This window comes from Acipenser ruthenus, chromosome 39, assembly GCF_902713425.1.
Source record: "Acipenser ruthenus chromosome 39, fAciRut3.2 maternal haplotype, whole genome shotgun sequence".
Lineage (NCBI taxonomy): Eukaryota > Metazoa > Chordata > Actinopteri > Acipenseriformes > Acipenseridae > Acipenser > Acipenser ruthenus.
The window spans coordinates 10,806,892-10,834,391 of NC_081227.1; the positions used below are offsets into that span (position 1 = coordinate 10,806,892).

At 40.9% G+C, this 27,500-nt stretch overlaps 3 non-coding genes and 14 pseudogenes across 3 annotated transcripts; all 17 read right to left on the reverse strand.

Annotated features, from left to right (window-relative positions):
* Positions 1-3,481: 3,481 nt before the first annotated feature.
* On the reverse strand, positions 3,482-3,588 carry LOC131707449 (U6 spliceosomal RNA). Its single transcript, XR_009311181.1, has one exon. It is a non-coding gene; the product is annotated as a U6 spliceosomal RNA (small nuclear RNA).
* Positions 3,589-4,581: 993 nt separating this feature from the next.
* LOC131707398 (U6 spliceosomal RNA) lies at positions 4,582-4,646 on the reverse strand (annotated as a pseudogene).
* A 981-nt stretch (positions 4,647-5,627) lies between these two features.
* On the reverse strand, positions 5,628-5,692 carry LOC131707399 (U6 spliceosomal RNA; annotated as a pseudogene).
* A 981-nt stretch (positions 5,693-6,673) lies between these two features.
* Positions 6,674-6,736, reverse strand: LOC131707376 (U6 spliceosomal RNA; annotated as a pseudogene).
* A 993-nt stretch (positions 6,737-7,729) lies between these two features.
* LOC131707429 (U6 spliceosomal RNA) lies at positions 7,730-7,794 on the reverse strand (annotated as a pseudogene).
* A 981-nt stretch (positions 7,795-8,775) lies between these two features.
* On the reverse strand, positions 8,776-8,840 carry LOC131707400 (U6 spliceosomal RNA; annotated as a pseudogene).
* Positions 8,841-12,398: 3,558 nt separating this feature from the next.
* On the reverse strand, positions 12,399-12,505 carry LOC131707450 (U6 spliceosomal RNA). Its single transcript, XR_009311182.1, has one exon. It is a non-coding gene; the product is annotated as a U6 spliceosomal RNA (small nuclear RNA).
* Positions 12,506-13,490: 985 nt separating this feature from the next.
* Positions 13,491-13,555, reverse strand: LOC131707401 (U6 spliceosomal RNA; annotated as a pseudogene).
* Positions 13,556-14,536: 981 nt separating this feature from the next.
* LOC131707402 (U6 spliceosomal RNA) lies at positions 14,537-14,601 on the reverse strand (annotated as a pseudogene).
* A 3,558-nt stretch (positions 14,602-18,159) lies between these two features.
* LOC131707451 (U6 spliceosomal RNA) lies at positions 18,160-18,266 on the reverse strand. The gene has a single exon (XR_009311184.1). It is a non-coding gene; the product is annotated as a U6 spliceosomal RNA (small nuclear RNA).
* A 993-nt stretch (positions 18,267-19,259) lies between these two features.
* Positions 19,260-19,324, reverse strand: LOC131707403 (U6 spliceosomal RNA; annotated as a pseudogene).
* A 981-nt stretch (positions 19,325-20,305) lies between these two features.
* Positions 20,306-20,370, reverse strand: LOC131707404 (U6 spliceosomal RNA; annotated as a pseudogene).
* Positions 20,371-21,351: 981 nt separating this feature from the next.
* On the reverse strand, positions 21,352-21,416 carry LOC131707406 (U6 spliceosomal RNA; annotated as a pseudogene).
* A 981-nt stretch (positions 21,417-22,397) lies between these two features.
* LOC131707377 (U6 spliceosomal RNA) lies at positions 22,398-22,460 on the reverse strand (annotated as a pseudogene).
* A 988-nt stretch (positions 22,461-23,448) lies between these two features.
* On the reverse strand, positions 23,449-23,513 carry LOC131707371 (U6 spliceosomal RNA; annotated as a pseudogene).
* A 993-nt stretch (positions 23,514-24,506) lies between these two features.
* LOC131707407 (U6 spliceosomal RNA) lies at positions 24,507-24,571 on the reverse strand (annotated as a pseudogene).
* Positions 24,572-25,552: 981 nt separating this feature from the next.
* Positions 25,553-25,617, reverse strand: LOC131707430 (U6 spliceosomal RNA; annotated as a pseudogene).
* Between the last annotated feature and the right edge of the window lie 1,883 nt (positions 25,618-27,500).

The following is a 27,500-nucleotide window of genomic DNA, read 5'->3' on the forward strand; positions in this document are numbered from 1 at the left end:
AAGCATAGTCCAATTGTTTCCATTTGCTCTGCGTATATGCATGGTTGTCCACAATCAACACGCAGAGGGTTACAAACTCTGAGGATATCACGTTTGCAGAAAGTGGCGGAATAAAGAAGTCTGCACCTTCAAACCGGCTGGGAAAGATATGCAAATACTGACATGTTACCTATGATGTTGAGCCCTCCGGATTGGCCAGCATACCAAAAGACTTGCAGGTTGACCAGGGTCCCGTTTCGTATCACAGCGCGGAATGCAACTGACACCTCAGAGGAGGGGGCTTAATACTCGGGGCTAGGGTCAGAGTTAGGGTTTAATAATTGCACTCAATGATTATTAGGAATACAGAACTACACAGTTCTTGCAATTATACCTTTAGACACGATGTAGTGGTCATCTAGTTTAAAAACAGTTACAAGAAATAACTGATGAAACTACCTCAGCTGGAGGCCATTCTTCCAGGAACAGGAGTGAAGGATGCCAGGTTATACGGTCAGAGGTAATAATATTATTAATAATAAGAATAACAGTTTAAACTCACGTTTAATAAAGAAGTGAGCACAGCTATACATCAGAGAGACAGCTGGGAGATATGCAAATTTAACAAGTTTGCTTACTGTCACAAAATCCGTAGGTTCAGATTTCTGTACGTACTCTGTTCCATTTAGCTCAGTATACACTCTTATCTCAGGGGAGACGTTAGGAGGACAGAGATGTTACTACTCCTTGTGGGGTATTTTTATTACGCTCTTGACCCGCAATATATCCAGATGACTAATATAGCACCCAAGAAATTGACAGACTTATGTATTTAAAGTTTGCAGAAGATGGACCACCTTACTCTGTCTGGGATGAGTGTGGTACTCCATTGTAATTACTTAGGAGTTATATAGGTTTTTCGTCCCATTGGAATACATGGGACGCCTCAATTAAATCCAATCATTAATCTGGTGAGACAGCTCTTATCCCTTTTACGAATAATGGTTTTCAAAAGTTCCGGACTAACTTTTCAGAATGAATAGGTGTCATGTACTGAATGAATTCAAAACTTCACATGTGTCCAACTCTATGATCTCATTCCTTGTTTTCCTCCGAGCCCCTCCTTTATCTGAAAAGTTAAGTGAACCAAAGTTCCCAGGATCTTGGTTTATAATATAATATAAAAACACTACTGTTTATATGTGCATGCAAAACACTATTTTTATATGTGTTATATATGAGAGATGTTCTTAATATGTGACATCATCTTCTAATTCATTATATTTTGCTAAATTAAAGGCATGTGTTTCTTTTAACCTCATATTGTTTCATCATTTTGTTAATGAGTCAGTTTTAATTCCATATACCATTGTCTAACAGAGGATTTGACAAAAGATTGTCTCGTGCAGTATTCAAGTCAATTAGTTTCACTAAGTTTAAGTGGTAATAGTTTTCATTAGAATTATTTATCCCTTAAAAGATGCACTAACCAGGCTCTGACCTGTATCTGACTTCTAAATATGCTATTCCAAGCAGTTTTCCAGAGTCTCTTGTTTTTTCAAGGCCAAAGTCTGTGCAAACACTTTTTTAGATCTATGACCTATCAATGTCTGTTAAGCCATCATTTTTGCATATTATTTCAAGATATATTCTTATCTGTGCTAAACCACTAATTCCATAAACCCTAAATTGCAAATCTACAAGACTTGCAGCTTTGCTAGCGTAGAATGCAATAAGACCCCCTCCTTTCTCTACAGCCTGTTCATCGGGATAAGGAGAGAGGCCCCTTTTAGCAATAGAGCAGTTTCAAAGAACCACATTATAAGGACTCCATCTACCATCATTAGACAATAGTATAGTGGATTAACAACAAGGTACATTATAGTATATTATTACAAACTTAACACAAAAACATAACACAACACCCTTAAAATTCTATAATTCAATGGATATCATAATGTCTAGAGGTCTTGTTGTTCAATAGAAGGAGAAATAAACTGTACCACTTTCCCTTTTAATTAAATCGAATACTGCTTCCAGCTTTTAATCTTCTTATTAATACAGTAAAGTCATGAACAAGCAATAATACTTGTCAGTTTAAATAATATGTTTTCTTATTATAGCAAATACTTAAAACATACTATTAATCTTATGAAATCAAATAATTAGTTTTAGTTTCAAATACCATGCTGTCTAAAAAAGGTTTTAATCATTTATTTTATTAATTTACAATACCTTTGTGTCTAATTACTAGTCTTTGACCATTATAAACTATAAACAGTGTAAATTATCACTGAACCTTTTTAACTATGAATGTGGCATTTCAAGAAAAACTTAATTATTTTACTTCAGTTTAACAGTTGCTGCTAGAATTTATAATATCACTTTATTTCTTTGGTGAATCCCTCTAAGATTTAAATCCAAATACAGGCCAGTATAACTGCATTCAACTCTTATATTTTTTATAATGACTGAACTAGGCTTGACCCTGTTCTTTGTTCATACAAAATCCAGCTGAGACAGGTTTTTTCTTAAGACCTTGGCTGTTCAGTTTTAATGTTCATTTATTTGTGGTAAAGAATCTCTTTCTTATCTTGTTTGTAGGTGTGATTAACGTTCACTTTTAGCCGGAATGGTGCTTTTTTATTCCGAGATTACTAAGTACTTAATTAAAAACATGTGTAGACTGACCTATTTCATGGAGCAAGAGAGCCACCTGCTGGCGGTACATGGATACTCCCTCTTTATCCTTCCTTCAAAAAACCTCTAACACTTCATTTTTATGTCAAAGTACATTCCATATTTGAAATCGCCTAGGACATGTCCAGCATATCCATGTGTTCCCAGCAGGATTCAGCTTCTGTACCAGGTTTCGCTCTAGTTGTTTCCACAAGAAGTCCCTTGATCCAATGTTTCTCCAGCACAGGTGTGGATTTCCATGGTCTGACTTCATTCCTATAAGATACTTGGACACGTTTAGCTGTACATATTACTTCTATATATTTCCTTTTGTTCACACCGGGTCATTTTGCAAGGTATGCGCTCCATCCAGAATTCTAAAGGAGGTCAAAACTCACTGTGATTCATATTTTTGGGCACTCAATTACTGTTCTTTTCCACATCTTCAGTAGCAAACTTAACATAAATGAATCTGAATCAGTTGATGAACCGTGCACTGTAGCTTACTGAGATCCTCCATGCAAAGGAGTCCAATGTTTTACTACATGGAATAACTAGTTCACTGTCACCTGTGACATTACTATACCAGAATCTAAATCATTAACGTGGATTAGGAATAGCAGAGGTCCTAATACTGATCCCTGTGGTACACCACTGGTTACCTCGCTCCATTTTGAGGGTGCTCCTCTAATCAAATTAGGGTTTGGGTTTGGTTTTGGGCTTGGATAAGGATTGGGGTTCAGGTTCAGCTTCAATGTTTCGGGTTCTACCAGGGTAGTTATTCCAAGGCAGGTACAGTACTATTCCCAACGACAAAAAAGACCAAAATGTGGAACGCTTCACGAATTTGCGTGTCATCCTTGCGCAGGGGCCATGCTAATCTTCTCTGTATCGTTCCAATTTTAGTATATGTGCTGCCGTAGCGAACACACGGTGCTTACCTGATACGCGCCTCTATGTACAGCGAGTGGCTAAAGAGCGATTGGTGTTGTGGTGTGTCAAGCATAGTCCAATTGTTTCCAATTGCTCTGCGTATATGCATGGTTGTCCACAATCAACACGCAGAGGGTTACAAACTCTGAGGATATCACGTTTGCAGAAAGCGGCTGAATAAAGAAGTCTGCACATCTGCACCTTCAAACCGGCTGGGAAAGATATGCAAATACTGACATGTTACCTATGATGTTGAGCCCTCCGGATTGGCCAGCATACCAAAAGACTTGCAGGTTGACCAGGTTCCCGTTTCGTATCACAGCGCGGAATGCAACTGACACCTCAGAGGAGGGGGCTTAATACTCGGGGCTAGGGTCAGAGTTAGGGTTTAATAATTGCACTCAATGATTATTAGGAATACAGAACTACACAGTTCTTGCAATTATACCTTTAGACACGATGTAGTGGTCATCTAGTTTAAAAACAGTTACAAGAAATAACTGATGAAACTACCTCAGCTGGAGGCCATTCTTCCAGGAACAGGAGTGAAGGATGCCAGGTTATACGGTCAGAGGTAATAATATTATTAATAATAAGAATAACAGTTTAAACTCACGTTTAATAAAGAAGTGAGCACAGCTATACATCAGAGAGACAGCTGGGAGATATGCAAATACTGACCCGTTACGTAGAAGGTTGACCAGGGTCCCACCCCCTCTGTTGGTGCAGAATGTTACTGCACCTCAGAAGGAGATAGGCTTAATAGCCGGGGTTAGTGTTAAGAACATAAGAACATAAGAAAGTTTACAAACGAGAGGAGGCCATTCAGCCCATCTTGCTCGATAGGTTGTTAGTAGCTTATTGACCCCAGAATCTCATCATGCAGCTTCTTGAAGGATCCCCGGGTGTCAGCTTCAAAAACATTACTGGGAAGCTGGTCCAGACCCTCCTATTTTCTGTTCTGAATACCCCTTTATCTAATCTCCATTTGGGGCCATGCTAATCTTCTCTGTATCGTTCCAATTTTAGTATATGTGCTGCCCTAACGAACGCACGGTGCTTAGCTGATGCGCCTCTATGTGCAGCGAGTGGCTAAAGAGCGATTGGTCTTGTGGTGTGTCAAGCATAGTCCAATTGTTTCCATTTGCTCTGCGTATATGCATGGTTGTCCACAATCAACACGCAGAGGGTTACAAACTCTGAGGATATCACGTTTGCAGAAAGTGGCGGAATAAAGAAGTCTGCACCTTCAAACCGGCTGGGAAAGATATGCAAATACTGACATGTTACCTATGATGTTGAGCCCTCCGGATTGGCCAGCATACCAAAAGACTTGCAGGTTGACCAGGGTCCCGTTTCGTATCACAGCGCGGAATGCAACTGACACCTCAGAGGAGGGGGCTTAATACTCGGGGCTAGGGTCAGAGTTAGGGTTTAATAATTGCACTCAATGATTATTAGGAATACAGAACTACACAGTTCTTGCAATTATACCTTTAGACACGATGTAGTGGTCATCTAGTTTAAAAACAGTTACAAGAAATTACTGATGAAACTACCTCAGCTGGAGGCCATTCTTCCAGGAACAGGAGTGAAGGATGCCAGGTTATACGGTCAGAGGTAATAATATTATTAATAATAAGAATAACAGTTTAAACTCACGTTTAATAAAGAAGTGAGCACAGCTATACATCAGAGAGACAGCTGGGAGATATGCAAATACTGACCCGTTACGTAGAAGGTTGACCAGGGTCCCACCCCCTCTGTTGGTGCAGAATGTTACTGCACCTCAGAAGGAGATAGGCTTAATAGCCGGGGTTAGTGTTAAGAACATAAGAACATAAGAAAGTTTACAAACGAGAGGAGGCCATTCAGCCCATCTTGCTCGATAGGTTGTTAGTAGCTTATTGACCCCAGAATCTCATCATGCAGCTTCTTGAAGGATCCCCGGGTGTCAGCTTCAAAAACATTACTGGGAAGCTGGTCCAGACCCTCCTATTTTCTGTTCTGAATACCCCTTTATCTAATCTCCATTTGGGGCCATGCTAATCTTCTCTGTATCGTTCCAATTTTAGTATATGTGCTGCCCTAACGAACGCACGGTGCTTAGCTGATGCGCCTCTATGTGCAGCGAGTGGCTAAAGAGCGATTGGTCTTGTGGTGTGTCAAGCATAGTCCAATTGTTTCCATTTGCTCTGCGTATATGCATGGTTGTCCACAATCAACACGCAGAGGGTTACAAACTCTGAGGATATCACGTTTGCAGAAAGTGGCGGAATAAAGAAGTCTGCACCTTCAAACCGGCTGGGAAAGATATGCAAATACTGACATGTTACCTATGATGTTGAGCCCTCCGGATTGGCCAGCATACCAAAAGACTTGCAGGTTGACCAGGGTCCCGTTTCGTATCACAGCGCGGAATGCAACTGACACCTCAGAGGAGGGGGCTTAATACTCGGGGCTAGGGTCAGAGTTAGGGTTTAATAATTGCACTCAATGATTATTAGGAATACAGAACTACACAGTTCTTGCAATTATACCTTTAGACACGATGTAGTGGTCATCTAGTTTAAAAACAGTTACAAGAAATAACTGATGAAACTACCTCAGCTGGAGGCCATTCTTCCAGGAACAGGAGTGAAGGATGCCAGGTTATACGGTCAGAGGTAATAATATTATTAATAATAAGAATAACAGTTTAAACTCACGTTTAATAAAGAAGTGAGCACAGCTATACATCAGAGAGACAGCTGGGAGATATGCAAATACTGACCCGTTACGTAGAAGGTTGACCAGGGTCCCACCCCCTCTGTTGGTGCAGAATGTTACTGCACCTCAGAAGGAGATAGGCTTAATAGCCGGGGTTAGTGTTAAGAACATAAGAGCATAAGAAAGTTTACAAACGAGAGGAGGCCATTCAGCCCATCTTGCTCAATAGGTTGTTAGTAGCTTATTGACCCCAGAATCTCATCATGCAGCTTCTTGAAGGATCCCCGGGTGTCAGCTTCAAAAACATTACTGGGAAGCTGGTCCAGACCCTCCTATTTTCTGTTCTGAATACCCCTTTATCTAATCTCCATTTGGGGCCATGCTAATCTTCTCTGTATCGTTCCAATTTTAGTATATGTGCTGCCGTAGCGAACACACGGTGCTTACCTGATACGCGCCTCTATGTACAGTGAGTGGCTAAAGAGCGATTGGTGTTGTGGTGTGTCAAGCATAGTCCAATTGTTTCCAATTGCTCTGCGTATATGCATGGTTGTCCACAATCAACACGCAGAGGGTTACAAACTCTGAGGATATCACGTTTGCAGAAAGCGGCTGAATAAAGAAGTCTGCACATCTGCACCTTCAAACCGGCTGGGAAAGATATGCAAATACTGACATGTTACCTATGATGTTGAGCCCTCCGGATTGGCCAGCATACCAAAAGACTTGCAGGTTGACCAGGGTCCCGTTTCGTATCACAGCGCGGAATGCAACTGACACCTCAGAGGAGGGGGCTTAATACTCGGGGCTAGGGTCAGAGTTAGGGTTTAATAATTGCACTCAATGATTATTAGGAATACAGAACTACACAGTTCTTGCAATTATACCTTTAGACACGATGTAGTGGTCATCTAGTTTAAAAACAGTTACAAGAAATAACTGATGAAACTACCTCAGCTGGAGGCCATTCTTCCAGGAACAGGAGTGAAGGATGCCAGGTTATACGGTCAGAGGTAATAATATTATTAATAATAAGAATAACAGTTTAAACTCACGTTTAATAAAGAAGTGAGCACAGCTATACATCAGAGAGACAGCTGGGAGATATGCAAATACTGACCCGTTACGTAGAAGGTTGACCAGGGTCCCACCCCCTCTGTTGGTGCAGAATGTTACTGCACCTCAGAAGGAGATAGGCTTAATAGCCGGGGTTAGTGTTAAGAACATAAGAACATAAGAAAGTTTACAAACGAGAGGAGGCCATTCAGCCCATCTTGCTCGATAGGTTGTTAGTAGCTTATTGACCCCAAAATCTCATCATGCAGCTTCTTGAAGGATCCCCGGGTGTCAGCTTCAAAAACATTACTGGGAAGCTGGTCCAGACCCTCCTATTTTCTGTTCTGAATACCCCTTTATCTAATCTCCATTTGGGGCCATGCTAATCTTCTCTGTATCGTTCCAATTTTAGTATATGTGCTGCCTTAACGAACGCACGGTGCTTAGCTGATGCGCCTCTATGTGCAGCGAGTGGCTAAAGAGCGATTGGTCTTGTGGTGTGTCAAGCATAGTCCAATTGTTTCCATTTGCTCTGCGTATATGCATGGTTGTCCACAATCAACACGCAGAGGGTTACAAACTCTGAGGATATCACGTTTGCAGAAAGCGGCGGAATAAAGAAGTCTGCACCTTCAAACCGGCTGGGAAAGATATGCAAATACTGACATGTTACCTATGATGTTGAGCCCTCCGGATTGGCCAGCATACCAAAAGACTTGCAGGTTGACCAGGGTCCCGTTTCGTATCACAGCGCGGAATGCAACTGACACCTCAGAGGAGGGGGCTTAATACTCGGGGCTAGGGTCAGAGTTAGGGTTTAATAATTGCACTCAATGATTATTAGGAATACAGAACTACACAGTTCTTGCAATTATACCTTTAGACACGATGTAGTGGTCATCTAGTTTAAAAACAGTTACAAGAAATAACTGATGAAACTACCTCAGCTGGAGGCCATTCTTCCAGGAACAGGAGTGAAGGATGCCAGGTTATACGGTCAGAGGTAATAATATTATTAATAATAAGAATAACAGTTTAAACTCACGTTTAATAAAGAAGTGAGCACAGCTATACATCAGAGAGACAGCTGGGAGATATGCAAATACTGACCCGTTACGTAGAAGGTTGACCAGGGTCCCACCCCCTCTGTTGGTGCAGAATGTTACTGCACCTCAGAAGGAGATAGGCTTAATAGCCGGGGTTAGTGTTAAGAACATAAGAGCATAAGAAAGTTTACAAACGAGAGGAGGCCATTCAGCCCATCTTGCTCAATAGGTTGTTAGTAGCTTATTGACCCCAGAATCTCATCATGCAGCTTCTTGAAGGATCCCCGGGTGTCAGCTTCAAAAACATTACTGGGAAGCTGGTCCAGACCCTCCTATTTTCTGTTCTGAATACCCCTTTATCTAATCTCCATTTGGGGCCATGCTAATCTTCTCTGTATCGTTCCAATTTTAGTATATGTGCTGCCCTAACGAACGCACGGTGCTTAGCTGATGCGCCTCTATGTGCAGCGAGTGGCTAAAGAGCGATTGGTCTTGTGGTGTGTCAAGCATAGTCCAATTGTTTCCATTTGCTCTGCGTATATGCATGGTTGTCCACAATCAACACGCAGAGGGTTACAAACTCTGAGGATATCACGTTTGCAGAAAGCGGCTGAATAAAGAAGTCTGCACATCTGCACCTTCAAACCGGCTGGGAAAGATATGCAAATACTGACATGTTACCTATGATGTTGAGCCCTCCGGATTGGCCAGCATACCAAAAGACTTGCAGGTTGACCAGGGTCCCGTTTCGTATCACAGCGCGGAATGCAACTGACACCTCAGAGGAGGGGGCTTAATACTCGGGGCTAGGGTCAGAGTTAGGGTTTAAGAATTGCACTCAATGATTATTAGGAATACAGAACTACACAGTTCTTGCAATTATACCTTTAGACACGATGTAGTGGTCATCTAGTTTAAAAACAGTTACAAGAAATTACTGATGAAACTACCTCAGCTGGAGGCCATTCTTCCAGGAACAGGAGTGAATGATGCCAGGTTATACGGTCAGAGGTAATAATATTAATAATAATAATAATAATAACAGTTTAAACTCACGTTTAATAAAGAAGTGAGCACAGCTATACATCAGAGAGACAGCTGGGAGATATGCAAATTTAACAAGTTTGCTTACTGTCACAAAATCCGTAGGTTCAGATTTCTGTACGTACTCTGTTCCATTTAGCTCAGTATACACTCTTATCTCAGGGGAGACGTTAGGAGGACAGAGATGTTACTACTCCTTGTGGGGTATTTTTATTACGCTCTTGACCCGCAATATATCCAGATGACTAATATAGCACCCAAGAAATTGACAGACTTATGTATTTAAAGTTTGCAGAAGATGGACCACCTTACCCTGTCTGGGATGAGTGTGGTACTCCATTGTAATTACTTAGGAGTTATATAGGTTTTTCGTCCCATTGGAATACATGGGACGCCTCAATTAAATCCAATCATTAATCTGGTGAGACAGCTCTTATCCCTTTTACGAATAATGGTTTTCAAAAGTTCCGGACTAACTTTTCAGAATGAATAGGTGTCATGTACTGAATGAATTCAAAACTTCACATGTGTCCAACTCTATGATCTCATTCCTTGTTTTCCTCCGAGCCCCTCCTTTATCTGAAAAGTTAAGTGAACCAAAGTTCCCAGGATCTTGGTTTATAATATAATATAAAAACACTACTGTTTATATGTGCATGCAAAACACTATTTTTATATGTGTTATATATGAGAGATGTTCTTAATATGTGACATCATCTTCTAATTCATTATATTTTGCTAAATTAAAGGCATGTGTTTCTTTTAACCTCATATTGTTTCATCATTTTGTTAATGAGTCAGTTTTAATTCCATATACCATTGTCTAACAGAGGATTTGACAAAAGATTGTCTCGTGCAGTATTCAAGTCAATTAGTTTCACTAAGTTTAAGTGGTAATAGTTTTCATTAGAATTATTTATCCCTTAAAAGATGCACTAACCAGGCTCTGACCTGTATCTGACTTCTAAATATGCTATTCCAAGCAGTTTTCCAGAGTCTCTTGTTTTTTCAAGGCCAAAGTCTGTGCAAACACTTTTTTAGATCTATGACCTATCAATGTCTGTTAAGCCATCATTTTTGCATATTATTTCAAGATATATTCTTATCTGTGCTAAACCACTAATTCCATAAACCCTAAATTGCAAATCTACAAGACTTGCAGCTTTGCTAGCGTAGAATGCAATAAGACCCCCTCCTTTCTCTACAGCCTGTTCATCGGGATAAGGAGAGAGGCCCCTTTTAGCAATAGAGCAGTTTCAAAGAACCACATTATAAGGACTCCATCTACCATCATTAGACAATAGTATAGTGGATTAACAACAAGGTACATTATAGTATATTATTACAAACTTAACACAAAAACATAACACAACACCCTTAAAATTCTATAATTCAATGGATATCATAATGTCTAGAGGTCTTGTTGTTCAATAGAAGGAGAAATAAACTGTACCACTTTCCCTTTTAATTAAATCGAATACTGCTTCCAGCTTTTAATCTTCTTATTAATACAGTAAAGTCATGAACAAGCAATAATACTTGTCAGTTTAAATAATATGTTTTCTTATTATAGCAAATACTTAAAACATACTATTAATCTTATGAAATCAAATAATTAGTTTTAGTTTCAAATACCATGCTGTCTAAAAAAGGTTTTAATCATTTATTTTATTAATTTACAATACCTTTGTGTCTAATTACTAGTCTTTGACCATTATAAACTATAAACAGTGTAAATTATCACTGAACCTTTTTAACTATGAATGTGGCATTTCAAGAAAAACTTAATTATTTTACTTCAGTTTAACAGTTGCTGCTAGAATTTATAATATCACTTTATTTCTTTGGTGAATCCCTCTAAGATTTAAATCCAAATACAGGCCAGTATAACTGCATTCAACTCTTATATTTTTTATAATGACTGAACTAGGCTTGACCCTGTTCTTTGTTCATACAAAATCCAGCTGAGACAGGTTTTTTCTTAAGACCTTGGCTGTTCAGTTTTAATGTTCATTTATTTGTGGTAAAGAATCTCTTTCTTATCTTGTTTGTAGGTGTGATTAACGTTCACTTTTAGCCGGAATGGTGCTTTTTTATTCCGAGATTACTAAGTACTTAATTAAAAACATGTGTAGACTGACCTATTTCATGGAGCAAGAGAGCCACCTGCTGGCGGTACATGGATACTCCCTCTTTATCCTTCCTTCAAAAAACCTCTAACACTTCATTTTTATGTCAAAGTACATTCCATATTTGAAATCGCCTAGGACATGTCCAGCATATCCATGTGTTCCCAGCAGGATTCAGCTTCTGTACCAGGTTTCGCTCTAGTTGTTTCCACAAGAAGTCCCTTGATCCAATGTTTCTCCAGCACAGGTGTGGATTTCCATGGTCTGACTTCATTCCTATAAGATACTTGGACACGTTTAGCTGTACATATTACTTCTATATATTTCCTTTTGTTCACACCGGGTCATTTTGCAAGGTATGCGCTCCATCCAGAATTCTAAAGGAGGTCAAAACTCACTGTGATTCATATTTTTGGGCACTCAATTACTGTTCTTTTCCACATCTTCAGTAGCAAACTTAACATAAATGAATCTGAATCAGTTGATGAACCGTGCACTGTAGCTTACTGAGATCCTCCATGCAAAGGAGTCCAATGTTTTACTACATGGAATAACTAGTTCACTGTCACCTGTGACATTACTATACCAGAATCTAAATCATTAACGTGGATTAGGAATAGCAGAGGTCCTAATACTGATCCCTGTGGTACACCACTGGTTACCTCGCTCCATTTTGAGGGTGCTCCTCTAATCAAATTAGGGTTTGGGTTTGGTTTTGGGCTTGGATAAGGATTGGGGTTCAGGTTCAGCTTCAATGTTTCGGGTTCTACCAGGGTAGTTATTCCAAGGCAGGTACAGTACTATTCCCAACGACAAAAAAGACCAAAATGTGGAACGCTTCACGAATTTGCGTGTCATCCTTGCGCAGGGGCCATGCTAATCTTCTCTGTATCGTTCCAATTTTAGTATATGTGCTGCCGTAGCGAACACACGGTGCTTACCTGATACGCGCCTCTATGTACAGCGAGTGGCTAAAGAGCGATTGGTGTTGTGGTGTGTCAAGCATAGTCCAATTGTTTCCAATTGCTCTGCGTATATGCATGGTTGTCCACAATCAACACGCAGAGGGTTACAAACTCTGAGGATATCACGTTTGCAGAAAGTGGCGGAATAAAGAAGTCTGCACCTTCAAACCGGCTGGGAAAGATATGCAAATACTGACATGTTACCTATGATGTTGAGCCCTCCGGATTGGCCAGCATACCAAAAGACTTGCAGGTTGACCAGGGTCCCGTTTCGTATCACAGCGCGGAATGCAACTGACACCTCAGAGGAGGGGGCTTAATACTCGGGGCTAGGGTCAGAGTTAGGGTTTAATAATTGCACTCAATGATTATTAGGAATACAGAACTACACAGTTCTTGCAATTATACCTTTAGACACGATGTAGTGGTCATCTAGTTTAAAAACAGTTACAAGAAATTACTGATGAAACTACCTCAGCTGGAGGCCATTCTTCCAGGAACAGGAGTGAAGGATGCCAGGTTATACGGTCAGAGGTAATAATATTATTAATAATAAGAATAACAGTTTAAACTCACGTTTAATAAAGAAGTGAGCACAGCTATACATCAGAGAGACAGCTGGGAGATATGCAAATACTGACCCGTTACGTAGAAGGTTGACCAGGGTCCCACCCCCTCTGTTGGTGCAGAATGTTACTGCACCTCAGAAGGAGATAGGCTTAATAGCCGGGGTTAGTGTTAAGAACATAAGAACATAAGAAAGTTTACAAACGAGAGGAGGCCATTCAGCCCATCTTGCTCGATAGGTTGTTAGTAGCTTATTGACCCCAGAATCTCATCATGCAGCTTCTTGAAGGATCCCCGGGTGTCAGCTTCAAAAACATTACTGGGAAGCTGGTCCAGACCCTCCTATTTTCTGTTCTGAATACCCCTTTATCTAATCTCCATTTGGGGCCATGCTAATCTTCTCTGTATCGTTCCAATTTTAGTATATGTGCTGCCCTAACGAACGCACGGTGCTTAGCTGATGCGCCTCTATGTGCAGCGAGTGGCTAAAGAGCGATTGGTCTTGTGGTGTGTCAAGCATAGTCCAATTGTTTCCATTTGCTCTGCGTATATGCATGGTTGTCCACAATCAACACGCAGAGGGTTACAAACTCTGAGGATATCACGTTTGCAGAAAGTGGCGGAATAAAGAAGTCTGCACCTTCAAACCGGCTGGGAAAGATATGCAAATACTGACATGTTACCTATGATGTTGAGCCCTCCGGATTGGCCAGCATACCAAAAGACTTGCAGGTTGACCAGGGTCCCGTTTCGTATCACAGCGCGGAATGCAACTGACACCTCAGAGGAGGGGGCTTAATACTCGGGGCTAGGGTCAGAGTTAGGGTTTAATAATTGCACTCAATGATTATTAGGAATACAGAACTACACAGTTCTTGCAATTATACCTTTAGACACGATGTAGTGGTCATCTAGTTTAAAAACAGTTACAAGAAATTACTGATGAAACTACCTCAGCTGGAGGCCATTCTTCCAGGAACAGGAGTGAAGGATGCCAGGTTATACGGTCAGAGGTAATAATATTATTAATAATAAGAATAACAGTTTAAACTCACGTTTAATAAAGAAGTGAGCACAGCTATACATCAGAGAGACAGCTGGGAGATATGCAAATACTGACCCGTTACGTAGAAGGTTGACCAGGGTCCCACCCCCTCTGTTGGTGCAGAATGTTACTGCACCTCAGAAGGAGATAGGCTTAATAGCCGGGGTTAGTGTTAAGAACATAAGAGCATAAGAAAGTTTACAAACGAGAGGAGGCCATTCAGCCCATCTTGCTCAATAGGTTGTTAGTAGCTTATTGACCCCAGAATCTCATCATGCAGCTTCTTGAAGGATCCCCGGGTGTCAGCTTCAAAAACATTACTGGGAAGCTGGTCCAGACCCTCCTATTTTCTGTTCTGAATACCCCTTTATCTAATCTCCATTTGGGGCCATGCTAATCTTCTCTGTATCGTTCCAATTTTAGTATATGTGCTGCCCTAACGAACGCACGGTGCTTAGCTGATGCGCCTCTATGTGCAGCGAGTGGCTAAAGAGCGATTGGTCTTGTGGTGTGTCAAGCATAGTCCAATTGTTTCCATTTGCTCTGCGTATATGCATGGTTGTCCACAATCAACACGCAGAGGGTTACAAACTCTGAGGATATCACGTTTGCAGAAAGCGGCTGAATAAAGAAGTCTGCACATCTGCACCTTCAAACCGGCTGGGAAAGATATGCAAATACTGACATGTTACCTATGATGTTGAGCCCTCCGGATTGGCCAGCATACCAAAAGACTTGCAGGTTGACCAGGGTCCCGTTTCGTATCACAGCGCGGAATGCAACTGACACCTCAGAGGAGGGGGCTTAATACTCGGGGCTAGGGTCAGAGTTAGGGTTTAAGAATTGCACTCAATGATTATTAGGAATACAGAACTACACAGTTCTTGCAATTATACCTTTAGACACGATGTAGTGGTCATCTAGTTTAAAAACAGTTACAAGAAATTACTGATGAAACTACCTCAGCTGGAGGCCATTCTTCCAGGAACAGGAGTGAATGATGCCAGGTTATACGGTCAGAGGTAATAATATTAATAATAATAATAATAATAACAGTTTAAACTCACGTTTAATAAAGAAGTGAGCACAGCTATACATCAGAGAGACAGCTGGGAGATATGCAAATTTAACAAGTTTGCTTACTGTCACAAAATCCGTAGGTTCAGATTTCTGTACGTACTCTGTTCCATTTAGCTCAGTATACACTCTTATCTCAGGGGAGACGTTAGGAGGACAGAGATGTTACTACTCCTTGTGGGGTATTTTTATTACGCTCTTGACCCGCAATATATCCAGATGACTAATATAGCACCCAAGAAATTGACAGACTTATGTATTTAAAGTTTGCAGAAGATGGACCACCTTACCCTGTCTGGGATGAGTGTGGTACTCCATTGTAATTACTTAGGAGTTATATAGGTTTTTCGTCCCATTGGAATACATGGGACGCCTCAATTAAATCCAATCATTAATCTGGTGAGACAGCTCTTATCCCTTTTACGAATAATGGTTTTCAAAAGTTCCGGACTAACTTTTCAGAATGAATAGGTGTCATGTACTGAATGAATTCAAAACTTCACATGTGTCCAACTCTATGATCTCATTCCTTGTTTTCCTCCGAGCCCCTCCTTTATCTGAAAAGTTAAGTGAACCAAAGTTCCCAGGATCTTGGTTTATAATATAATATAAAAACACTACTGTTTATATGTGCATGCAAAACACTATTTTTATATGTGTTATATATGAGAGATGTTCTTAATATGTGACATCATCTTCTAATTCATTATATTTTGCTAAATTAAAGGCATGTGTTTCTTTTAACCTCATATTGTTTCATCATTTTGTTAATGAGTCAGTTTTAATTCCATATACCATTGTCTAACAGAGGATTTGACAAAAGATTGTCTCGTGCAGTATTCAAGTCAATTAGTTTCACTAAGTTTAAGTGGTAATAGTTTTCATTAGAATTATTTATCCCTTAAAAGATGCACTAACCAGGCTCTGACCTGTATCTGACTTCTAAATATGCTATTCCAAGCAGTTTTCCAGAGTCTCTTGTTTTTTCAAGGCCAAAGTCTGTGCAAACACTTTTTTAGATCTATGACCTATCAATGTCTGTTAAGCCATCATTTTTGCATATTATTTCAAGATATATTCTTATCTGTGCTAAACCACTAATTCCATAAACCCTAAATTGCAAATCTACAAGACTTGCAGCTTTGCTAGCGTAGAATGCAATAAGACCCCCTCCTTTCTCTACAGCCTGTTCATCGGGATAAGGAGAGAGGCCCCTTTTAGCAATAGAGCAGTTTCAAAGAACCACATTATAAGGACTCCATCTACCATCATTAGACAATAGTATAGTGGATTAACAACAAGGTACATTATAGTATATTATTACAAACTTAACACAAAAACATAACACAACACCCTTAAAATTCTATAATTCAATGGATATCATAATGTCTAGAGGTCTTGTTGTTCAATAGAAGGAGAAATAAACTGTACCACTTTCCCTTTTAATTAAATCGAATACTGCTTCCAGCTTTTAATCTTCTTATTAATACAGTAAAGTCATGAACAAGCAATAATACTTGTCAGTTTAAATAATATGTTTTCTTATTATAGCAAATACTTAAAACATACTATTAATCTTATGAAATCAAATAATTAGTTTTAGTTTCAAATACCATGCTGTCTAAAAAAGGTTTTAATCATTTATTTTATTAATTTACAATACCTTTGTGTCTAATTACTAGTCTTTGACCATTATAAACTATAAACAGTGTAAATTATCACTGAACCTTTTTAACTATGAATGTGGCATTTCAAGAAAAACTTAATTATTTTACTTCAGTTTAACAGTTGCTGCTAGAATTTATAATATCACTTTATTTCTTTGGTGAATCCCTCTAAGATTTAAATCCAAATACAGGCCAGTATAACTGCATTCAACTCTTATATTTTTTATAATGACTGAACTAGGCTTGACCCTGTTCTTTGTTCATACAAAATCCAGCTGAGACAGGTTTTTTCTTAAGACCTTGGCTGTTCAGTTTTAATGTTCATTTATTTGTGGTAAAGAATCTCTTTCTTATCTTGTTTGTAGGTGTGATTAACGTTCACTTTTAGCCGGAATGGTGCTTTTTTATTCCGAGATTACTAAGTACTTAATTAAAAACATGTGTAGACTGACCTATTTCATGGAGCAAGAGAGCCACCTGCTGGCGGTACATGGATACTCCCTCTTTATCCTTCCTTCAAAAAACCTCTAACACTTCATTTTTATGTCAAAGTACATTCCATATTTGAAATCGCCTAGGACATGTCCAGCATATCCATGTGTTCCCAGCAGGATTCAGCTTCTGTACCAGGTTTCGCTCTAGTTGTTTCCACAAGAAGTCCCTTGATCCAATGTTTCTCCAGCACAGGTGTGGATTTCCATGGTCTGACTTCATTCCTATAAGATACTTGGACACGTTTAGCTGTACATATTACTTCTATATATTTCCTTTTGTTCACACCGGGTCATTTTGCAAGGTATGCGCTCCATCCAGAATTCTAAAGGAGGTCAAAACTCACTGTGATTCATATTTTTGGGCACTCAATTACTGTTCTTTTCCACATCTTCAGTAGCAAACTTAACATAAATGAATCTGAATCAGTTGATGAACCGTGCACTGTAGCTTACTGAGATCCTCCATGCAAAGGAGTCCAATGTTTTACTACATGGAATAACTAGTTCACTGTCACCTGTGACATTACTATACCAGAATCTAAATCATTAACGTGGATTAGGAATAGCAGAGGTCCTAATACTGATCCCTGTGGTACACCACTGGTTACCTCGCTCCATTTTGAGGGTGCTCCTCTAATCAAATTAGGGTTTGGGTTTGGTTTTGGGCTTGGATAAGGATTGGGGTTCAGGTTCAGCTTCAATGTTTCGGGTTCTACCAGGGTAGTTATTCCAAGGCAGGTACAGTACTATTCCCAACGACAAAAAAGACCAAAATGTGGAACGCTTCACGAATTTGCGTGTCATCCTTGCGCAGGGGCCATGCTAATCTTCTCTGTATCGTTCCAATTTTAGTATATGTGCTGCCGTAGCGAACACACGGTGCTTACCTGATACGCGCCTCTATGTACAGCGAGTGGCTAAAGAGCGATTGGTGTTGTGGTGTGTCAAGCATAGTCCAATTGTTTCCAATTGCTCTGCGTATATGCATGGTTGTCCACAATCAACACGCAGAGGGTTACAAACTCTGAGGATATCACGTTTGCAGAAAGCGGCTGAATAAAGAAGTCTGCACATCTGCACCTTCAAACCGGCTGGGAAAGATATGCAAATACTGACATGTTACCTATGATGTTGAGCCCTCCGGATTGGCCAGCATACCAAAAGACTTGCAGGTTGACCAGGTTCCCGTTTCGTATCACAGCGCGGAATGCAACTGACACCTCAGAGGAGGGGGCTTAATACTCGGGGCTAGGGTCAGAGTTAGGGTTTAATAATTGCACTCAATGATTATTAGGAATACAGAACTACACAGTTCTTGCAATTATACCTTTAGACACGATGTAGTGGTCATCTAGTTTAAAAACAGTTACAAGAAATAACTGATGAAACTACCTCAGCTGGAGGCCATTCTTCCAGGAACAGGAGTGAAGGATGCCAGGTTATACGGTCAGAGGTAATAATATTATTAATAATAAGAATAACAGTTTAAACTCACGTTTAATAAAGAAGTGAGCACAGCTATACATCAGAGAGACAGCTGGGAGATATGCAAATACTGACCCGTTACGTAGAAGGTTGACCAGGGTCCCACCCCCTCTGTTGGTGCAGAATGTTACTGCACCTCAGAAGGAGATAGGCTTAATAGCCGGGGTTAGTGTTAAGAACATAAGAACATAAGAAAGTTTACAAACGAGAGGAGGCCATTCAGCCCATCTTGCTCGATAGGTTGTTAGTAGCTTATTGACCCCAGAATCTCATCATGCAGCTTCTTGAAGGATCCCCGGGTGTCAGCTTCAAAAACATTACTGGGAAGCTGGTCCAGACCCTCCTATTTTCTGTTCTGAATACCCCTTTATCTAATCTCCATTTGGGGCCATGCTAATCTTCTCTGTATCGTTCCAATTTTAGTATATGTGCTGCCCTAACGAACGCACGGTGCTTAGCTGATGCGCCTCTATGTGCAGCGAGTGGCTAAAGAGCGATTGGTCTTGTGGTGTGCCAAGCATAGTCCAATTGTTTCCATTTGCTCTGCGTATATGCATGGTTGTCCACAATCAACACGCAGAGGGTTACAAACTCTGAGGATATCACGTTTGCAGAAAGTGGCGGAATAAAGAAGTCTGCACCTTCAAACCGGCTGGGAAAGATATGCAAATACTGACATGTTACCTATGATGTTGAGCCCTCCGGATTGGCCAGCATACCAAAAGACTTGCAGGTTGACCAGGGTCCCGTTTCGTATCACAGCGCGGAATGCAACTGACACCTCAGAGGAGGGGGCTTAATACTCGGGGCTAGGGTCAGAGTTAGGGTTTAATAATTGCACTCAATGATTATTAGGAATACAGAACTACACAGTTCTTGCAATTATACCTTTAGACACGATGTAGTGGTCATCTAGTTTAAAAACAGTTACAAGAAATTACTGATGAAACTACCTCAGCTGGAGGCCATTCTTCCAGGAACAGGAGTGAAGGATGCCAGGTTATACGGTCAGAGGTAATAATATTATTAATAATAAGAATAACAGTTTAAACTCACGTTTAATAAAGAAGTGAGCACAGCTATACATCAGAGAGACAGCTGGGAGATATGCAAATACTGACCCGTTACGTAGAAGGTTGACCAGGGTCCCACCCCCTCTGTTGGTGCAGAATGTTACTGCACCTCAGAAGGAGATAGGCTTAATAGCCGGGGTTAGTGTTAAGAACATAAGAACATAAGAAAGTTTACAAACGAGAGGAGGCCATTCAGCCCATCTTGCTCGATAGGTTGTTAGTAGCTTATTGACCCCAGAATCTCATCATGCAGCTTCTTGAAGGATCCCCGGGTGTCAGCTTCAAAAACATTACTGGGAAGCTGGTCCAGACCCTCCTATTTTCTGTTCTGAATACCCCTTTATCTAATCTCCATTTGGGGCCATGCTAATCTTCTCTGTATCGTTCCAATTTTAGTATATGTGCTGCCCTAACGAACGCACGGTGCTTAGCTGATGCGCCTCTATGTGCAGCGAGTGGCTAAAGAGCGATTGGTCTTGTGGTGTGTCAAGCATAGTCCAATTGTTTCCATTTGCTCTGCGTATATGCATGGTTGTCCACAATCAACACGCAGAGGGTTACAAACTCTGAGGATATCACGTTTGCAGAAAGTGGCGGAATAAAGAAGTCTGCACCTTCAAACCGGCTGGGAAAGATATGCAAATACTGACATGTTACCTATGATGTTGAGCCCTCCGGATTGGCCAGCATACCAAAAGACTTGCAGGTTGACCAGGGTCCCGTTTCGTATCACAGCGCGGAATGCAACTGACACCTCAGAGGAGGGGGCTTAATACTCGGGGCTAGGGTCAGAGTTAGGGTTTAATAATTGCACTCAATGATTATTAGGAATACAGAACTACACAGTTCTTGCAATTATACCTTTAGACACGATGTAGTGGTCATCTAGTTTAAAAACAGTTACAAGAAATTACTGATGAAACTACCTCAGCTGGAGGCCATTCTTCCAGGAACAGGAGTGAAGGATGCCAGGTTATACGGTCAGAGGTAATAATATTATTAATAATAAGAATAACAGTTTAAACTCACGTTTAATAAAGAAGTGAGCACAGCTATACATCAGAGAGACAGCTGGGAGATATGCAAATACTGACCCGTTACGTAGAAGGTTGACCAGGGTCCCACCCCCTCTGTTGGTGCAGAATGTTACTGCACCTCAGAAGGAGATAGGCTTAATAGCCGGGGTTAGTGTTAAGAACATAAGAGCATAAGAAAGTTTACAAACGAGAGGAGGCCATTCAGCCCATCTTGCTCAATAGGTTGTTAGTAGCTTATTGACCCCAGAATCTCATCATGCAGCTTCTTGAAGGATCCCCGGGTGTCAGCTTCAAAAACATTACTGGGAAGCTGGTCCAGACCCTCCTATTTTCTGTTCTGAATACCCCTTTATCTAATCTCCATTTGGGGCCATGCTAATCTTCTCTGTATCGTTCCAATTTTAGTATATGTGCTGCCCTAACGAACGCACGGTGCTTAGCTGATGCGCCTCTATGTGCAGCGAGTGGCTAAAGAGCGATTGGTCTTGTGGTGTGTCAAGCATAGTCCAATTGTTTCCATTTGCTCTGCGTATATGCATGGTTGTCCACAATCAACACGCAGAGGGTTACAAACTCTGAGGATATCACGTTTGCAGAAAGTGGCGGAATAAAGAAGTCTGCACCTTCAAACCGGCTGGGAAAGATATGCAAATACTGACATGTTACCTATGATGTTGAGCCCTCCGGATTGGCCAGCATACCAAAAGACTTGCAGGTTGACCAGGGTCCCGTTTCGTATCACAGCGCGGAATGCAACTGACACCTCAGAGGAGGGGGCTTAATACTCGGGGCTAGGGTCAGAGTTAGGGTTTAATAATTGCACTCAATGATTATTAGGAATACAGAACTACACAGTTCTTGCAATTATACCTTTAGACACGATGTAGTGGTCATCTAGTTTAAAAACAGTTACAAGAAATAACTGATGAAACTACCTCAGCTGGAGGCCATTCTTCCAGGAACAGGAGTGAAGGATGCCAGGTTATACGGTCAGAGGTAATAATATTATTAATAATAAGAATAACAGTTTAAACTCACGTTTAATAAAGAAGTGAGCACAGCTATACATCAGAGAGACAGCTGGGAGATATGCAAATACTGACCCGTTACGTAGAAGGTTGACCAGGGTCCCACCCCCTCTGTTGGTGCAGAATGTTACTGCACCTCAGAAGGAGATAGGCTTAATAGCCGGGGTTAGTGTTAAGAACATAAGAGCATAAGAAAGTTTACAAACGAGAGGAGGCCATTCAGCCCATCTTGCTCAATAGGTTGTTAGTAGCTTATTGACCCCAGAATCTCATCATGCAGCTTCTTGAAGGATCCCCGGGTGTCAGCTTCAAAAACATTACTGGGAAGCTGGTCCAGACCCTCCTATTTTCTGTTCTGAATACCCCTTTATCTAATCTCCATTTGGGGCCATGCTAATCTTCTCTGTATCGTTCCAATTTTAGTATATGTGCTGCCGTAGCGAACACACGGTGCTTACCTGATACGCGCCTCTATGTACAGCGAGTGGCTAAAGAGCGATTGGTGTTGTGGTGTGTCAAGCATAGTCCAATTGTTTCCAATTGCTCTGCGTATATGCATGGTTGTCCACAATCAACACGCAGAGGGTTACAAACTCTGAGGATATCACGTTTGCAGAAAGCGGCTGAATAAAGAAGTCTGCACATCTGCACCTTCAAACCGGCTGGGAAAGATATGCAAATACTGACATGTTACCTATGATGTTGAGCCCTCCGGATTGGCCAGCATACCAAAAGACTTGCAGGTTGACCAGGGTCCCGTTTCGTATCACAGCGCGGAATGCAACTGACACCTCAGAGGAGGGGGCTTAATACTCGGGGCTAGGGTCAGAGTTAGGGTTTAAGAATTGCACTCAATGATTATTAGGAATACAGAACTACACAGTTCTTGCAATTATACCTTTAGACACGATGTAGTGGTCATCTAGTTTAAAAACAGTTACAAGAAATAACTGATGAAACTACCTCAGCTGGAGGCCATTCTTCCAGGAACAGGAGTGAAGGATGCCAGGTTATACGGTCAGAGGTAATAATATTATTAATAATAAGAATAACAGTTTAAACTCACGTTTAATAAAGAAGTGAGCACAGCTATACATCAGAGAGACAGCTGGGAGATATGCAAATACTGACCCGTTACGTAGAAGGTTGACCAGGGTCCCACCCCCTCTGTTGGTGCAGAATGTTACTGCACCTCAGAAGGAGATAGGCTTAATAGCCGGGGTTAGTGTTAAGAACATAAGAGCATAAGAAAGTTTACAAACGAGAGGAGGCCATTCAGCCCATCTTGCTCAATAGGTTGTTAGTAGCTTATTGACCCCAGAATCTCATCATGCAGCTTCTTGAAGGATCCCCGGGTGTCAGCTTCAAAAACATTACTGGGAAGCTGGTCCAGACCCTCCTATTTTCTGTTCTGAATACCCCTTTATCTAATCTCCAGGGGCCATGCTAATCTTCTCTGTATCGTTCCAATTTTAGTATATGTGCTGCCGTAGCGAACACACGGTGCTTACCTGATACGCGCCTCTATGTACAGCGAGTGGCTAAAGAGCGATTGGTGTTGTGGTGTGTCAAGCATAGTCCAATTGTTTCCAATTGCTCTGCGTATATGCATGGTTGTCCACAATCAACACGCAGAGGGTTACAAACTCTGAGGATATCACGTTTGCAGAAAGCGGCTGAATAAAGAAGTCTGCACATCTGCACCTTCAAACCGGCTGGGAAAGATATGCAAATACTGACATGTTACCTATGATGTTGAGCCCTCCGGATTGGCCAGCATACCAAAAGACTTGCAGGTTGACCAGGGTCCCGTTTCGTATCACAGCGCGGAATGCAACTGACACCTCAGAGGAGGGGGCTTAATACTCGGGGCTAGGGTCAGAGTTAGGGTTTAATAATTGCACTCAATGATTATTAGGAATACAGAACTACACAGTTCTTGCAATTATACCTTTAGACACGATGTAGTGGTCATCTAGTTTAAAAACAGTTACAAGAAATAACTGATGAAACTACCTCAGCTGGAGGCCATTCTTCCAGGAACAGGAGTGAAGGATGCCAGGTTATACGGTCAGAGGTAATAATATTATTAATAATAAGAATAACAGTTTAAACTCACGTTTAATAAAGAAGTGAGCACAGCTATACATCAGAGAGACAGCTGGGAGATATGCAAATACTGACCCGTTACGTAGAAGGTTGACCAGGGTCCCACCCCCTCTGTTGGTGCAGAATGTTACTGCACCTCAGAAGGAGATAGGCGTAATAGCCGGGGTTAGTGTTAAGAACATAAGAACATAAGAAAGTTTACAAACGAGAGGAGGCCATTCAGCCCATCTTGCTCGATAGGTTGTTAGTAGCTTATTGACCCCAGAATCTCATCATGCAGCTTCTTGAAGGATCCCCGGGTGTCAGCTTCAAAAACATTACTGGGAAGCTGGTCCAGACCCTCCTATTTTCTGTTCTGAATACCCCTTTATCTAATCTCCATTTGGGGCCATGCTAATCTTCTCTGTATCGTTCCAATTTTAGTATATGTGCTGCCCTAACGAACGCACGGTGCTTAGCTGATACGCCTCTATGTGCAGCGAGTGGCTAAAGAGCGATTGGTCTTGTGGTGTGTCAAGCATAGTCCAATTGTTTCCATTTGCTCTGCGTATATGCATGGTTGTCCACAATCAACACGCAGAGGGTTACAAACTCTGAGGATATCACGTTTGCAGAAAGTGGCGGAATAAAGAAGTCTGCACCTTCAAACCGGCTGGGAAAGATATGCAAATACTGACATGTTACCTATGATGTTGAGCCCTCCGGATTGGCCAGCATACCAAAAGACTTGCAGGTTGACCAGGGTCCCGTTTCGTATCACAGCGCGGAATGCAACTGACACCTCAGAGGAGGGGGCTTAATACTCGGGGCTAGGGTCAGAGTTAGGGTTTAATAATTGCACTCAATGATTATTAGGAATACAGAACTACACAGTTCTTGCAATTATACCTTTAGACACGATGTAGTGGTCATCTAGTTTAAAAACAGTTACAAGAAATAACTGATGAAACTACCTCAGCTGGAGGCCATTCTTCCAGGAACAGGAGTGAAGGATGCCAGGTTATACGGTCAGAGGTAATAATATTATTAATAATAAGAATAACAGTTTAAACTCACGTTTAATAAAGAAGTGAGCACAGCTATACATCAGAGAGACAGCTGGGAGATATGCAAATACTGACCCGTTACGTAGAAGGTTGACCAGGGTCCCACCCCCTCTGTTGGTGCAGAATGTTACTGCACCTCAGAAGGAGATAGGCTTAATAGCCGGGGTTAGTGTTAAGAACATAAGAGCATAAGAAAGTTTACAAACGAGAGGAGGCCATTCAGCCCATCTTGCTCAATAGGTTGTTAGTAGCTTATTGACCCCAGAATCTCATCATGCAGCTTCTTGAAGGATCCCCGGGTGTCAGCTTCAAAAACATTACTGGGAAGCTGGTCCAGACCCTCCTATTTTCTGTTCTGAATACCCCTTTATCTAATCTCCATTTGGGGCCATGCTAATCTTCTCTGTATCGTTGCAATTTTAGTATATGTGCTGCCCTAACGAACGCACGGTGCTTAGCTGATGCGCCTCTATGTGCAGCGAGTGGCTAAAGAGCGATTGGTCTTGTGGTGTGTCAAGCATAGTCCAATTGTTTCCATTTGCTCTGCGTATATGCATGGTTGTCCACAATCAACACGCAGAGGGTTACAAACTCTGAGGATATCACGTTTGCAGAAAGCGGCTGAATAAAGAAGTCTGCACATCTGCACCTTCAAACCGGCTGGGAAAGATATGCAAATACTGACATGTTACCTATGATGTTGAGCCCTCCGGATTGGCCAGCATACCAAAAGACTTGCAGGTTGACCAGGGTCCCGTTTCGTATCACAGCGCGGAATGCAACTGACACCTCAGAGGAGGGGGCTTAATACTCGGGGCTAGGGTCAGAGTTAGGGTTTAAGAATTGCACTCAATGATTATTAGGAATACAGAACTACACAGTTCTTGCAATTATACCTTTAGACACGATGTAGTGGTCATCTAGTTTAAAAACAGTTACAAGAAATTACTGATGAAACTACCTCAGCTGGAGGCCATTCTTCCAGGAACAGGAGTGAATGATGCCAGGTTATACGGTCAGAGGTAATAATATTAATAATAATAATAATAATAACAGTTTAAACTCACGTTTAATAAAGAAGTGAGCACAGCTATACATCAGAGAGACAGCTGGGAGATATGCAAATTTAACAAGTTTGCTTACTGTCACAAAATCCGTAGGTTCAGATTTCTGTACGTACTCTGTTCCATTTAGCTCAGTATACACTCTTATCTCAGGGGAGACGTTAGGAGGACAGAGATGTTACTACTCCTTGTGGGGTATTTTTATTACGCTCTTGACCCGCAATATATCCAGATGACTAATATAGCACCCAAGAAATTGACAGACTTATGTATTTAAAGTTTGCAGAAGATGGACCACCTTACCCTGTCTGGGATGAGTGTGGTACTCCATTGTAATTACTTAGGAGTTATATAGGTTTTTCGTCCCATTGGAATACATGGGACGCCTCAATTAAATCCAATCATTAATCTGGTGAGACAGCTCTTATCCCTTTTACGAATAATGGTTTTCAAAAGTTCCGGACTAACTTTTCAGAATGAATAGGTGTCATGTACTGAATGAATTCAAAACTTCACATGTGTCCAACTCTATGATCTCATTCCTTGTTTTCCTCCGAGCCCCTCCTTTATCTGAAAAGTTAAGTGAACCAAAGTTCCCAGGATCTTGGTTTATAATATAATATAAAAACACTACTGTTTATATGTGCATGCAAAACACTATTTTTATATGTGTTATATATGAGAGATGTTCTTAATATGTGACATCATCTTCTAATTCATTATATTTTGCTAAATTAAAGGCATGTGTTTCTTTTAACCTCATATTGTTTCATCATTTTGTTAATGAGTCAGTTTTAATTCCATATACCATTGTCTAACAGAGGATTTGACAAAAGATTGTCTCGTGCAGTATTTAAGTCAATTAGTTTCACTAAGTTTAAGTGGTAATAGTTTTCATTAGAATTATTTATCCCTTAAAAGATGCACTAACCAGGCTCTGACCTGTATCTGACTTCTAAATATGCTATTCCAAGCAGTTTTCCAGAGTCTCTTGTTTTTTCAAGGCCAAAGTCTGTGCAAACACTTTTTTAGATCTATGACCTATCAATGTCTGTTAAGCCATCATTTTTGCATATTATTTCAAGATATATTCTTATCTGTGCTAAACCACTAATTCCATAAACCCTAAATTGCAAATCTACAAGACTTGCAGCTTTGCTAGCGTAGAATGCAATAAGACCCCCTCCTTTCTCTACAGCCTGTTCATCGGGATAAGGAGAGAGGCCCCTTTTAGCAATAGAGCAGTTTCAAAGAACCACATTATAAGG